The sequence below is a fragment of the Delphinapterus leucas genome, chromosome 20 (genome assembly GCF_059928025.1).
Source record: "Delphinapterus leucas isolate spDelLeu-1000000601 "Yukka" chromosome 20, BTC_Dleu_Yukka2, whole genome shotgun sequence".
In the NCBI taxonomy this organism is placed as follows: Eukaryota; Metazoa; Chordata; class Mammalia; order Artiodactyla; family Monodontidae; genus Delphinapterus; species Delphinapterus leucas.
The window spans coordinates 30,692,369-30,707,371 of NC_143148.1; the positions used below are offsets into that span (position 1 = coordinate 30,692,369).

A 15,003-nucleotide genomic window follows, 5' to 3' on the forward strand; every position below is an offset into this window, starting at 1 on the left:
GATTTCAGAATTTGGTCCGCTTTCTATTGAAGTGCAATTTTTTAAGAAGTCCTTTCAAATCCAGTCATTTTAGAAGCAACCCCTGCGTTGACTCAGAGGTCTGCTCAGTCTTCCGTGGCTCTCAGCATCTAGGATTACCCCTTCTTCCTCAGCCTGAATCCATGGCCCCCAGAAGTAAATGAACAGCCTAAATTGGATGTGAGTTGCGTTCTGAAGATACACATCAGGTGAACTTAGGAACACAGGGAGACTTGGGTGGTACTTCTTCTTTTCTCTTGCAGCACAAAGGGGAACAAAGCGTCAAAGCTGCGGGGATGGTCAGGTTCAGCACTGCCCCCTCCCTCGCAGCCGGCTTTGGGTCGGGGGGGTGGGCCTCAGGCCAGGGAAGAGTCTTAAGGAGGGTATTTTGCTTCATCCACAGGACACCACGAGTAGGTTGAGCATAGATGTTTACTCTCATGAAATGGCCCAGTTCCTAAAGGAGTAAGAGGTTTTCTGCAAACTATGGGACTAGATCCTGTCACTTCCCTGTTTAAAGCCTCCAGTGCTTTCTCATCTTGCTGAGAATAAAATCAGTCTGTACAGTGGCTTCCAAGACCCTGGTCCTCTCTGACCCCTCCTCCTTCCTCCCTTGGTCACCCTGCTTCAGCTACAGTGGCCTTCTTGCTGTCCCTTGATCAAGCCTGACTCATTGTCACCTAAAATCCTCTTCCCCCGATAGATGCCTACTGCTTGCACTCCAGCCACAGCCCTTCCTCCACCCCCCTCCATTCGCTCACTTATTCGTTTCCTGTTTGATTTGCTCCAGAACATTGATCTCTAGGAGACATTACCTTAATGTCTATTTGCTTCCATTGTGTGGCAGAGAATACTAGTTTCTCATCCTGCCCACATCCTTTCCTTCTTCCTGAGTATAGAATCCCAGTTTTAATGGAGGAAAGAAGAGGGTAACACATCCAGTTAAAAACCTACAGGGACTTCCCCGGCAGTCCAGTGGTTAAGACTTTCCACTTCCACCGCAGGAGGCATGGGTTCAACCCCTGGTCGGAGAACTAAGATCCCACATGCTGTGCAGCCAAAAATAAACAAAACTGTAAAAAAAAAAAAAAACCAAAAAACAAACAAACAAAAAAAACCCCTACACTTCGCAGCCTCTCTTGCAGCCCAGGGGCTGAGTTCTATTCAGTGACACGGAGGTGGAGGTTGGTTGGCTGTCTTCCTTAGAAAGAGGAGGTAAGGGCATGTTTTACCCCTCTCTCCTTTCTCCCGCTCCTGCCTGGGAAACCAGATATGGTGGCTAGAACACCTGGACCATAAGGTGACCTCAAGGGATGGCAGCCATGAGCTAAGGATGGCAAAACAAAAAAATAGATGCAGCAGCCTGGGTCCTGGATGTTTCAGGTGTACAGCAAAGTGATCCGGTTATACACATATATATGTATATATCTTTTTTTTTTTTGGCTGTGTTGAGTCTTTGTTGCTGCACACCGGCTTTCTCTAGTTGGAGCGAGCGGAGGCTACTCTTCCTTGCGTTGCGCAGGCTTCTCACTGCAGTGGCTTCTCTTGTTGCGGAGCATGGGCTCTAGGTGCATGGGCTTCAGTAGTTGCAGTGCATGGGCTCAGTAGTTGTGGCTTGCGGGCTCTAGAGCGCCGGCTCAGTAGCCGTGGTACACGGGCTTAGTTGTTCCGCAGCGTGTGGGATCTTCCCGGACCAGGGCTAGAACCCGTGTCCCCTGCATTGGCAGGCGGATTCTTAACCACTGCACCATCAGGGAAGTCCCTATATATTTTTTGAATTCTTTTCCATTATAGTTTATTGAGTTTTCCTCCTTCTCGATCACTGAACCCAGCAGCATAGATATTTATGTGGGTAAAAGCAATTTTAATTTCTAAATGTTAGCTGCAGAAACAGCATCATTCAGTTCCTAGGGGTATAAAATGCAGATTTGCTTTGGCTTTAAGACGAGGAAGTTTCTGACATCTTTGGAGTTCAGCGACCTTGTTAGCATAGCAATCCTGATGCTACAGTTGCTTTGACTTCTTGCCCTTCTACCGAAGAGCTACACTAAAATACAATTTTATTCCTATCATAAAACATCCGTAGGCAGATGGAGCCATTTATTATCTCTAATCTTGAAATGGCAGCTTAGAGAATCCAAGGATTCTTGGGCTAGGGTGGAATAGTGCCCAGAGGGGTCCATGATACACATATGTTATCTTGAGGGGATGAGAACTTGCCTGCAAAAATACTTTTTGGATCAGAGTAACAGTGACTGGTAGTACTTCCAATTCTACCAATAGAGGAAGTGCAGTTTTGTAGAAAAATGCTGAACTAGCAAATGACCTAAGTTTTAGTCCCAGCTACGTGTCTTAGCAGCCATGTGACCCGGGGCAAGGCCTGCACGTCCTAATCTCCCCAACTGGGACAGCACCTTAATTTCCTACCCTAGTAGTGAGGGTCACATGAGATAAGGTATGTGAAGGTAAACCATAATATTTATATGTAAAATCCCAGTTTTTATAAGATGGGAAGAACCTCAGGGGTTGTCTAACCCAACCTTTCATTTTACAGATCTGAGTACTGATGGCCAAGAAAGTCCAGGTTTTGCCCAAGGTCACAGGATAGGGTAGTGGTGGAGCTGGGTCTTGAGTTCCCAGACCAATTTTCTTCCTACCATTTCATCCTCTTTGTCCACAGATGAGATATTGTTATTATTTCTCCTTTGGTTGTGCCTTTGCATTTACTGTCTTTATCATAAAATTGGTGATATTGCAGAGAGATTAGTCCTGCCTTAAGGAAGTACAGTTAGAAGTTCAGACGCAAGTTGCTTTCAGTCATCTGTGCATCGCACCGTATTTACTGTGGCTACAATGGGGCAGACTCTAGGCTTGGAGGATATAGCAGTGAGTACCTCAGAGATCCCTGCCTTCAGGGAGCTTATCTAACACACACACACACACACACACACGCACACACACACACCCTAGATGGTATCAAGTGTTGTGGAGAAAAATGGGGCAGGAAAAGAAGATGGGGAGTGGGGAGTGCTGGGTTGGGTAGGTAGGAAGGGGAGATGCTGCTGTCTTACGTAAGATAGTCAAGGAAGGCCTTACTGATTGGATTATGTTTAAGTGGTGACCTGAAGTAATAGGGGAGCGAGCCACATGGATATCTTAGGGGAAGACTGTTCAAGGCTGAAGAAACAGCAGGTTTTCGAGCGCTCTGGAATACCTTTGCCTGTTCAAGGAAGAGCAAATCAGCCAATATGACTGGAGCAAAGTGAGTAATGGGACAAGTGGAAGGAGAGGCCAGAGGATGGGGGATGACCGGGGCGGGGAAGCCGTAGGCCACGAAGCGACTTGTGGACTATTGTAAGAATTTTGACCTGGACTCGGTCTTTAAACGGGTGCAAAGCAGAAATTCTTCAGAAGACTGGGATGCCCTTGATCAATTGACATTCTGCTTTGACCCACCATTTTCTCTCTAATTCCTCATTTGGACTGCCCCCCACCCCGTTGGTTTGCGGCTCCACCAAGTGTTCTATGTAAGTGCTCTTGACCTATTAGTGAATGTTCTTAAAGGAGAGAAAAGAAACAAAGGCCCAGTAGCTTCGTGTTCTGTATAAGGTTAAAATAAACTTGGGAGATGCTTCCCGGCATCCAAAAACCAATTAAGCAGGTTACTTGGAAGTATTTCTAAAAACAGCAGCACAGTGGAAACAGACTGACAGGTGAGCAGATGGGAGGACCATCGAGTCAAATTTATTTCACAGCTTACAACTCAAATGAGCGTTCCGAAGTCAGAACAGCTGGCCTTTTATTCAGTAAGCCACTGTCCTTTGCTTTGCTCGTCTCTCAAGAGTAGGAATGGATTTTGCTCCAGTGGAAGTTTGTCCATCGGTCTTTGACTTTGCAGGGGAAAATCCTTTGTAGAAAACAAGCTCTTGATGTAAATCAGATTTCTCTGTAATGTCTGCTTCTTTCATGGATTATGAAGTTTCTGGATTCTGGAAATCGATGGCGTTGGCCTCTTAGCTTTCATTTTCATAACCGTATTCATTACCTCTGTGCCTACTGTTATCTGATTCTGAGTAAATGGAATTTAACCAAGTAATCAAAAAGCAAAAGTCTTCAGGTTTGCAAGAAGAAACATTTTTTTAAACGGTATAGTGCATCTGAAAATCACAGCTGCCTTGAATTTCTGATTGTAAGTTATTCTGGAATCTTTCTGAAGTTTGAGACTGTCCCGTGCAAACTTTGCTTAAGTTTCAAGCAACAGGGAAGTCACGAAATTTGGAAAGGGTTATCTTTTGTCAATCATGGTCCTTTGTGGGGTACTGTGCTGACAGAGGATGGAGGAGAGACCGTATTCTATGGCTGAAAGGAGGGCTTGATACTACCCAGTGGGGATTTTGTTCCAATAATTGCATCAAATTGGACCTTCTGCCATGTTGCAGGTATAGCATTAATATTACTCATTAAGTCATATGCCTGTATGCTTCCCTCCCAATGGCAGAGGCACTGGCAGAATATATTTTCTTCCAAAGTGTTTGTTTTCATTGTTGCCCTTTAAAAATAATGAGTTCATTCTATTCCCTTGCAAGGAAAGTTACTCTAGACTGCTTTGAAATTGTATATCTTTTGTTGAGCACCTTTCTGCAGTGGTTCCATAGCTTTGTGTGCTGGGGAACCCAACCCGGCCTCTCTTAAAACTCCCAACCAAGCTGCCTCAGACTTGATTCATATAATCGTCCAGCCGATTTGACCTTTATATTGTTACCCTTGGCCAGGTAGAAGTCATGCAAGTTTCAGATGACCCTATCATGTGACCAGAGATCAAAGGTCAGCAGCTCCTAAATGTTCAGCTGTCAAGGTAGCCCATTCATCACTCTCATTATGTAACTGACAAGCTGACAAATGAACCTGGGGATAAAATTGTTCTCAACTCTTTACCTCCTGGATTTACACCCCCGTGTTGGGCCAAGCAGTCTCCAATGTTAAGTGGTTCCACGGGCCTGCTGGAGTCCCTGAAGTAGGGGGAGGGACTCCAGGAGTACTGTTTTCTGTGCCAGACCTTGTGAAGTCACCAGTTACCTACTTAGGGAGCCACGTTGCAGGTCTACAAGAACTGACCCTGAGCCTGGTGTCCTCTGAAAGGGAGGTGAGTTTAATGTGAGTCCTCTGTGGACCCAAAGACACCCACGTGTCCCCCCCACCCACCCACATACCACCTTCAGCATCTTTGTGGTCCTTTGTGGTAGGTTAAGATGGTGCATGTTTTCACAAACTGGCTCAGTCTGAAGAGTCACGTGTGAAAATTCATATGGACAGGACCCTCCTCCCGGGAGTCTAGCTTGGGGCTAGGTGCCTTTGGAAAACTGTTTATAACCAGGACCCAAACTGATTCTCTTGATGTCTCTATTTTGGAACAGTACAAAGAGCTTGAGATTAGGAATCAGACAATTTTGCCAAGTCCTGACTCTATCCTTTCTTTAGCTGTGAATTGGACAAGGTATTTAATCTTCTGGACCTCCATTTTCCATTTGAGGACATACGTTTAATTAGAAGACTTATACAGTGCCTGACACTTAGTAGATATGATGGGCTATTTTTAATGTTTCTATCAGCATTATTACTATTCCTTTGGTCTGAGAGGAGATGTCATCAGGGAGGCATTGGCATGAGAGAATTGCTTTATAGTATCTCCCATAGCAACAAAAACCTCTGAAAAACTTATAAGGGCAGAACGGTGAGGAGATGTGAGGATTACACAGTGTAATTACGCAGGTTGGGAAGAAACCCTAAAGAAGGCAGCAGATAATACGGTAGAAGGGAGAAGGGCATGGCATCCCCCTGGACCCCGAAAGAAAGAACAGAGATGCCTATAAGCCATTCTGTTACCAAAAAGTGTCCCTGATTTTTAGACCAGTAAGAGGTCTTTTGACCTTGTCTCTTCATCTCTTGACCCCTTGGAGGTACTATCTGAGCACCTTACCCCTCACCCCAGGGGCCTCTCTCCTCTGGTGGAGTCTTTGCCACAGGTCAGAGGAGCTATTAGCAGTGACCTGGAGTGGGACAAAGCCCTGCTTCCATGTGCTAGGAGGACAGGGAACCCTGGTCAAAGGAAATTGCTTCTTGGATCCCAAGTAGGAACTCTAAATGTTCATTTTCCTTAAACAAAACCAGACACCCTGCTATTCATGGCCACTGGGCTATATAATATATTAATATTATATTTCAGAGAAATTATAGGTAATACTGGTGTTGAGGAGGAGAATTAGGAGCGATGAGAACCATTATTTACATGGAAAACGGTGAGTTCCAAACAAATGTGGAGAGCACAGTTATTTGCAACAGCTGGGCTTGGCCTGGGCTATTCTCTGTGCTACTCCCTTCTCCTCCCAATGAGGGAACAGTATAGGTTCACAGTAGGTACTCCATAAGCATGCTGATTGATTGACTGAGATCTAGACAGCAGGGTTTATCCATACTGAACAGCACAATGATTTCTTGCAAAATGGCTGGTTATCCAGATGGCTGAATGGCATTATCCTGGTATTCAAAAGCATTTGGGGGATATTTGGCTTTTAGAGCAGCTAAGCAAGCTCTTCTATCAGGCTTCTCCCTTCTTCCATGAAATGTGAAGCCAAAAGTAGATTTTTAAATAACCAGAAGTTAAGTCGAGTCAAGCTTCTCAAGTGGTCATGGCTGAAAAAATACTACCTGCTAAAAAGGTATATTGACCCACCCCATCCCCCCCAAAAAAAGCTGACCCATGGGCCAAAGTGTGGCTTTTCCTCACTCTGATGTGTGTTGACTTTACTGATCTGAGAACATTAACATGTGAGTCAGAGGCAAGAGGTTAAAAGCCTTTGAAAGAGAAAGTGAGAGTGTCCTTTGTTGGAACTCACTCAGGAGTTGGTTCTGCTTAGTGGTTCTGCAGTAGGTAAACTGAGTTATACAAATCAAACAAGCTGATTTCATACAACCACCTTAGTCAAAGTAGACCATCGTGATTCGTATGACAGGGCAGCTCTTTCTTTGTCAAATTGTCCACAGAGCCATGATGGCAGTAACACAAAGTCCAAGAAGACAAATTATAAATTCATTCACTCACTCTTCTCTTTTCAAAGCATTTAAAGTCTCAAGGGTAGATGATTATAAACAGGTCTGCATGCTCGCCTCACCTCTAAGACAGATTATTTGGAACAAAGCCTGGTGAGACCATGAAAAACAGTACAATGGAGTAGCCTCTTACTCAAAGTGAGATTTGAAATGTGGTGTTTAATGTAGACATCATGGAGAGTCAAAATTATTCATGGAATCCCTTAAATGGTACATAAAGTACTATTAGGGAGTTAGATCCCATGTTATATGAAAAAATACTTCTTTTTTTTTTTTATAAATTTACTTATTTTGGGCTGCATTGTGTCTTCATTGCTGCATGCGGGTTTTCTCTAGTTGTGGCAAGCGGGGGCTACTCTTCGTTGCGGTGCATGGGCTTCTTGTTGCGGCGCACAGGCTCTAGGCGCGCGGGCTTCAGTAGTTGCAGCACATGGGCTCAGTAGTTGTGGCTCACGGGCTTAGTTGCTCCGTGGCATGTGGGATTTTCCTGGACCAGGGCTCGAACTCGTGTCCCCTGCATTGGCAGGCAGATTCTTAACCACTGTGCCACCAGGGAAGCCCCAATACTTCTCTTTTAAATATTGGAATAACTCTGTGTGGCAAGATGCTACGATTTTACTGGGCCCAGAGAAACTAAGAACAGAGAACATGCAGGTCCCACATTGGTCTCGAGCTCCCTCCAAAGCATAGAAGCCCATTGAGATTGTTGCCCCTTTACATCATTATTTCCCACTTTTTTCATGCTGGTCCTGGCAGTTGCGTTTTGCAGGTTAAATGTAGATTTGATGTGATATCACTTCAGCGTTTTCTACTTGAGTGAAGCCTCTTAAGCCTTGGTGCTGGTTTACACCGTTTGAGGGAATGTATTGTGATGTGGCTGATACCCTAAAACAGCCTTCTGTTTGACATGAACCAGGATGACAGTCAACTCCTCACTGTAAGTGAAAATTCCAGAAAAAAAGTCTGACTTGGAGAAGACTGGATATTTTCTGATGAAGTTGTGAGTCTAAATTGCTCTAGTCTTTTGGGACTTTCCTGGCGGTCCAGTGGTTAAGACTTCGCCTTCCAATGCAGGGAGTGTGGGTTCGATCCCTGGTCAGGGAACTAAGATCCCACATGCCTCGTGGCCAAAAAACCAAAACATAAAAAACAGAAGCAATATTGTAACAAATTCAATAAAGACTTTTAAAATGGTCCACATCAAAAAATAAAAATCTTAAAAAGGAAGTGTGATGTCTTTCACACTTATTTTTTTTAATGCATTCTTTTTAAGGGCTGTGTGATATTTCATTATCTGGTTGCACATAGTTTATTCTTTTTTTTTTTCACACTTATTTTTAAGCATTACACGCCTCCGGCCAACGTTGCCTAATCTGCTGTGTTTTAAAAATAGAACTTGTGTCACATAGGAAAGGGCTACATTTGTGCAGTAGTCTACATATTTTAAAAGGCTTTTATATTTTTATATACATTATTTAATTTTTATCTTCACAAAGTCCAGTGAACCAGGGAAACATGAACTTCGTGTAACAGTTGAGGAAAGTAAGAGGTTGGGAGATTTTTCTCAGGGTCACTCCAGGAATACAGTTGACCCTTGAGTAAATTTGAACTAAGAAGGTCCCCTTATACATGGGGTTTTTTTCAGTAAATATAGTCAGCCCTCTGTATCTGTGGATGCAGAACCCAAGGATACAGAGGGCCAACTGGAAGGGATTTGAGCATCCACGGATTTTGGTATGCAAGCGGGGGGTCCTGGCACGAGTCCCCTGAAAATACTGGGGGATGACTGTATAATGAGAAGTAGTTTATGCTCTTAAAAGATGAAGATGTACCTTTTACTTCTATAGATGATAGATGCTTACGCTATGAGAACCTCAGAGTCATTAGAATGAAGAGAAAGTTTTGTCAGTCATTTGCTGTAATTATTGTCACAGGAACATGAAAAAAAAGCATTTTGCTCCTTTCTTTCCCCGGAAATGGTTTGGAATCTCCTGAATATCTACGTTTGGCAAGAATAGCTAAGTAATCAGGGGATAGCACCCATTTTGGTCCAAATGGGAATCCATGAGAAAGATGGAATGTGGTGGAAAGGGCAGCCAGCCAGATGTCCAGGGTCTGCGCGGCCCCGCTCTCCCACCTGCCATTGGATTAACCTGAGGAAAGGCAGCCCTCACGTCAAATGTGGTTCAGATACCTACCTCCCCATCTCTCTCAGGCTATTGTGAAAATTGAATAAATCAGTGCTGCATATTAAAATTCTTCGGGACGCTTAAACAATGTACAGAATGTACTCATTTTAATCAGGAGTTACTCTCTTCTTTCACATTAAAGAATTCTCTCTTAGGAGTTCATTTTTTTTGTCTCCTCAATGGCCTGTGCTTGGTAATATTTCTCCATCAAGTTCTAGTTTTTTGTACTTTTTTTTTAAATTTATTTATTTATTTTTGGCTATGTTGGGACTTCGTTTCTGTGCGAGAGCTTTCTCTAGTTGTGGCAAGTGGGGGCCACTCTTCATCGCGGTGCGCGGGCCTCTCACTGTCGCGGCCTCTCTTGTTGCGGAGCACAGGCTCCATACGCGCAGGCTCAGTAGTTGTGGTTCACGGGCCTAGTTGCTCCGCGGCATGTGGTATCTTCCCAGACCAGGGCTCAGAACCCGTGTCCCCTGCATTAACAGGCAGATTCTCAACCACTGCGCCACCAGGGAAGCCCTACTTTTTTTTTTTTTTTTTTTTTTAACGCTTGTTTATCCCAATGAGTCTTTTAGCAGGAACCATTTCTCCCAAAATCTTTATCATTTCATCAAGAGTAATGGAAATGTTACCTGTCCTTCTTTATTTGTTGCAAAATTTAGGGACGAGGAGGAAGACCGTACATGTTTTCTTAAAATCGATGGCCAGCACATTACTGTAAAACCTATTGATTAAAAACACAAAGTATAATGTTAGTCATTTAGTCTGTGAAGTGATGCAATAAGGGAAGAAATTTATTCTCTGGCTCTTGCATTAACCTTTTATTGACTACCTGCATACCCATAATTAACACACACTTTAGCTAAAGTGGTTAATTTCAGCATGGCGACCAGTGTTCACTAATGTAGCTGGCGGTCCTCATCCTCCAAATGTAAGTGTAGCCCTGGGGGAATCAGCAGGCAGTGGGGCCCTGCGTGAGTTACACCTGGGAGAGGAGAGGAGGGGAACCTCTGGACAGTCGGCTGACAGGCCAGCCGACGTGACACCTTTCAGCTGCTTCCTGTTACATTACTAGGTCATTCAGAGAGAACCACTCCCAAGCAGCAAGAGTTTTGAGGGTAGCTACAGAGTCCTTTGAATTGAAATAATGTGAATTTGGGAGGGAGAGAGATGAAGCATATATTATTTTCCATAGCTCCCCTTGCAATGCCGCATAAAAGGAACAGGGTTTTCTGAGTATATCTGAGTTTATTTGTTAGCCCTTTAGGATGGGAGTAGAGAGCACAAGGTTGAAAGGGGAAACTGTAACTTCCTTACTGTTTAGCTGAGTTTCTTACTGTTTGTCTGGGCTCAGAATGATCTGCTATCCTTGATAAAGAAATTTTTAGGGAAAATTTTTTAACTTTCTTTAGAAAGGTCATCCAGCTCTGGTCATTAAAACTGGCTTATTTTTATTTTATTTTATTTATTTTTTTTTTTTGCGGTACACGGGCCTCTCACCGTTGTGGTCTCTCCCGTTGCGGAGCACAGGCTCTGGACGCGCAGGCTCAGCGGCCATGGCTCACGGGCCCAGCCGCTCCGCGGCATGTGGGATCTTCCCGGACTGGGGCACGAACCCGTGTCCCCTGCATCGGCAGGCGGACCCTCAACCACTGCGCCACCAGGGAAGCCCTGGCTTATTTTTGCGCAAAGGCCAGTGTGGATGACACCAGCGCACTCTTGTTTTCTGGGTAGAAATTTGTCCCCAGTGGAAATATTATTGGAATCGAAAACAAAAGCCAGGGATTTCATGCTTTCACATGATCTCTGCACACACTGTACTGCATCAGCAGCATCTCAGTTTGGAGAGGACTATCAACAAGCACCTGGCAGGCAGGGCCACAGCAGTGGATGTTGTAGAAGGCAGGAGGGCACCGAGGGGTGGGACGCATGGCCGGCATATCAGCCAGGACTCTTTGGGTCGCAAGTGACAGAAAAACCGAACTCAAACAATAACAAGCTCGTGCAACTGAAAAAGTCTAGGCATACCTAGCTTCAGGTGAGACTCAATCCAGCTACTCAAACCGTATCACCCAGGACCCAGCCCCTTGCTGCATGGTAGCAAAATGACTATGGTGGTTCCAGATCACACATCCTAATAGTTCCCAGGCCAGGCGATAAGAAAGTCTTTTCCCTTAGTTCCCAGACCCGTCCTTTGATTTACTCTCTCAGTCTTGCCCTGGAGAGGGTCAAGTGCCTCCCCTAACCTCCTCCCTGTGGCTGGGAGAGTAGGATGTGCTGATTAGATCAAACGAGTCAAGGCTCTCCCCTGGCTGTAGAGGTGGAGCCAATCTCACTCAAACCATGTGGCCAAGCATAGGGATGGGACAGATTTCCCCACAGGAAACTTAGAATCTTCTTTGTGGGAAACTTGGGAAAAGACACAAGACAGCCATTGTCCACCACCGTCAGGACTCCTAAAACATTTCCTAAGAGAATTCAGGGCCCCTTGATTTGGCGAGAGCTACAGAGTATGCGTGCTGAGAAACAATCCAACTTTATTTCCGAGAAGTGCCAAGTCAACCTGAAACAACTGCCGCTCAGACAGTCCAACGACAGCACCTGTTATGAATTCTGGGTCTTCAGGAGCAACTGCTAAGTCTTTCTAAATCTGAGCATTTTAGCCTGTCACTGGAGAGTTGTAGCAGCTTGAATACATAAGCCTCAGCGTCCTGGAATGTCACATTGTGATAGGATTCAGCCACAGGCTCAATCTGCTTCAAGCCAGAAAGAGCTGCTTCTGGATCTCCAGAGCTTCCCCCAGTCCAGAGGCCACCCAGTCAGTTAGCTGAAGGGAGGGGACAGTCGCAGGTACAATAGGCAGCCCTCTTGTTGGCATCTCCCGTGGTCACTGGCACTCGTAGTAGAAGTAACGATAGCAACAATAGTATTTGATAATTATTGAGGGCTCACTATGCGCCAGGCACTGTGCTAAGTACTTCTCATGTGTTAATCCATTTAACCTCCACAAGCCCATAAGTAGTGTACTGTATTCCCACATGACAAGTAAGAAACTGAGGCTTGGTGAGGTTAAGAAGCTTGCCCAAGATGTCATGCCCCAGGGAAGCAGCAGCTCCTGGTGCCCGGAGAACATCTTTACCACTGTGCTTCCCCATCTTAGGAAATTAAGATGGAAGAGAGGCAGAATGCGGGAATTGAGCAGGAGAAATTTTAACCCAAAGGGAGATACGCCTTCAAGTCATTCTCAAGCCTTTTCTTTTTCAGTCCCACCATCCGGCATGATGTTGAATTGGACATTGTGCTTTGAGTTGGGGGTGACTGTGCTTCCTCGCAGGTGAATGCATTACCTCAACAGCAAGCCCTCTGTGGGGTGCAGTCGTGACCATTGAGAAACTGGCGAGGAGCGCTGGGCATTAAAGGAAGAGTTTTAAAGTGATCTTGAAAGATCTGAATTAAGACCCTGAAGAGACCAAACAAGGGGTTCTAGCTCTAGTCCAGAGGGAAGCAGTGGGTACGCACAGCTCCTAGCCTCTCAGGGCCGGCATGAGAAGGAGGTAGTACCCACACCGGCCGGTCCTTCCATGGGAAGAACAGTAGAAAATCAGAGCAACTTCACCCAAAAGAAAACTGGGTGGGCTTGGGAAGCTTGTACAATACAAGTGTAAGCGAACTTCTGCAGCAGGTGTTAACATTTTTAATACTTTCTCAAAATGAGGGGGCAAAAGCCACTGCCAGGTGAAAAAGCATCTCTGTTGACTTTTGACAAACCTTATGCTATTCGAGGTGGATCAACACTTATCACAGCCCTTTAATCTGCCAACCAGGGTAGTGTGTGCACAGATCGTTTACCCGCCATGAGATGGAAATGCTCAATTTGGAATAACTCTCCCTACCTGGTAAATTGAGCCTTACCCTCTGATTCTGAGGCAGAGAGAAAGAACAATTTAAAAAGCTTTGCAGAGTTCCTTTGTAATTAGTCGCAGCTTTCCTTGAATATTAATTTCCCCCAGCCCTTTCATGTGATTTAGAGACTGTCTCTAGAACTGCAGAGATGCACCCACTGCAGTGAGGGGCAACATCTCAAACACCTATTATTATTAAGTAGTCTGCAGACCGTGCCTCTGTTCTTCAGTTCTGTGTGGCCTTATCAGTGCAAACAGTTTAATATTTATGCTAAGAGGATTGTCAAAAGCAGCTTCTGTTGCTTTAATTCTTGTTTTAAATAAATAATGAGAACATTTAAACACATTACTCTTCTTGGGGCCCTGAGGTCAGCTAATCTTATTATTTATGAAGTGATGTGCTACATAATAGTACTTAGTGCATGTTAACAGACGCTATTATCAGGGCCCGATGCGGAGAGCTGAAGATATATTGGAATGTTATGTGTAATGTACGACGGATTGAGTGCACAGGATGCCAGGATAGCAATTAACCACCCAAGAAAATAGGTGTAAAGTTGAAGTATGTTTTCCCGTGGGGATCCCCTCACCATTAATAATTCCCCAGAGGAGAAGATGTCCTTTAGTTAGGAGCCTGCTCGACCATCAGGCTTGGAAATAGGTCCAGGATGGTCCATTCTTTGATCTCTTCATCATAGTTAGTCCTACACGGAAGACAGAGGATGGGTAGGACCCCTTTTTAATTGATTTAGAGAACAATGCCAAGAAGGTCAGGTGGGGTGGGGAAGGACCACGCAGCTCTCCCAGATGTACTCAGAGTATTTCTTTTTGGTGCATGCACTGTCACCGCCACGTGCTCCAAGAGAGTAGAGAAACTGTTCGTTTCTTATTGCAATTTGTGTTTTCTTCTGTCTGATCATCACTTTTCAGATACGTAAAGCCAAAGCCACTGAGTTTTCCCAGACCAATTTCCAGTAAGCTGTGGTCTTTCGGCAAGGTAGATGCCCGCCAGGGTGCGATGATGTTGCCCCAACTTTCTTCCTACGAGGCTATAATTTAGTTGTGTATGATAATTAATTTCTCTACTATTGATGAATAATCCATTTAATAAAAACCGTGATTTAAGTGTTTTCCTTAGGGAGTCACTCTTGCTAGCCTCTTAATTTAATTTTGTGGAAGTTTTCTCCACCTATTCATCAGTGGAAATGATTATTAACCTCTATTTGCATATATCCTTATAAATCGGTCTCTCCTTGGAGTGCCTTTTTCTGAGCACAGCAGGCTGGGACACTTGTAAATCTCTGGGATCTCCAAAGTCAATCCCGGTCTGTAATATTGTTTAATCTATTCTTGGACGTTTTAATGCAGTAAATTCAATTTAATCTTTCCCAGTAATCTAGTAATACATGGAAATCCCGCAAACATTTAAATCTGATAATGGCTTAATCACACACTTTAAATAACAGTCGAGATAATGAAAAAATAATTCACCATTTTAAAGGCAGAGTAACTGAATTTCCCCGATGATTGGCTTCTACAAAGCCATTAGAGGTAATACAGATCTGGGCACTGGAAAAAATAAAGAAGTTCCAGCACCATAAAGAACAATTCTTCCTTCTTATAAACACACCTGCCTTCTGCCGCCCAAACTCACCCTTGTGTATCATCACCACCATCATAGCGGATCGTCACTGGGGCATTTGGCAAGGTCGCCCCAAGTTGCCCATGAGTTTGGGTCTTCCAGGCATTTCCTCCCAGGGGTAAACTGCCTGTTCTTACTCTTGCAG

General features: G+C 44.6%; 1 protein-coding gene across 6 annotated transcripts in view; it reads left to right on the forward strand.

Annotated features, from left to right (window-relative positions):
• FTO (FTO alpha-ketoglutarate dependent dioxygenase) overlaps window positions 1-15,003 on the forward strand; it is a 406,506-nt gene that overhangs the window by 356,815 nt on the left and 34,688 nt on the right. The window lies entirely within an intron of this gene.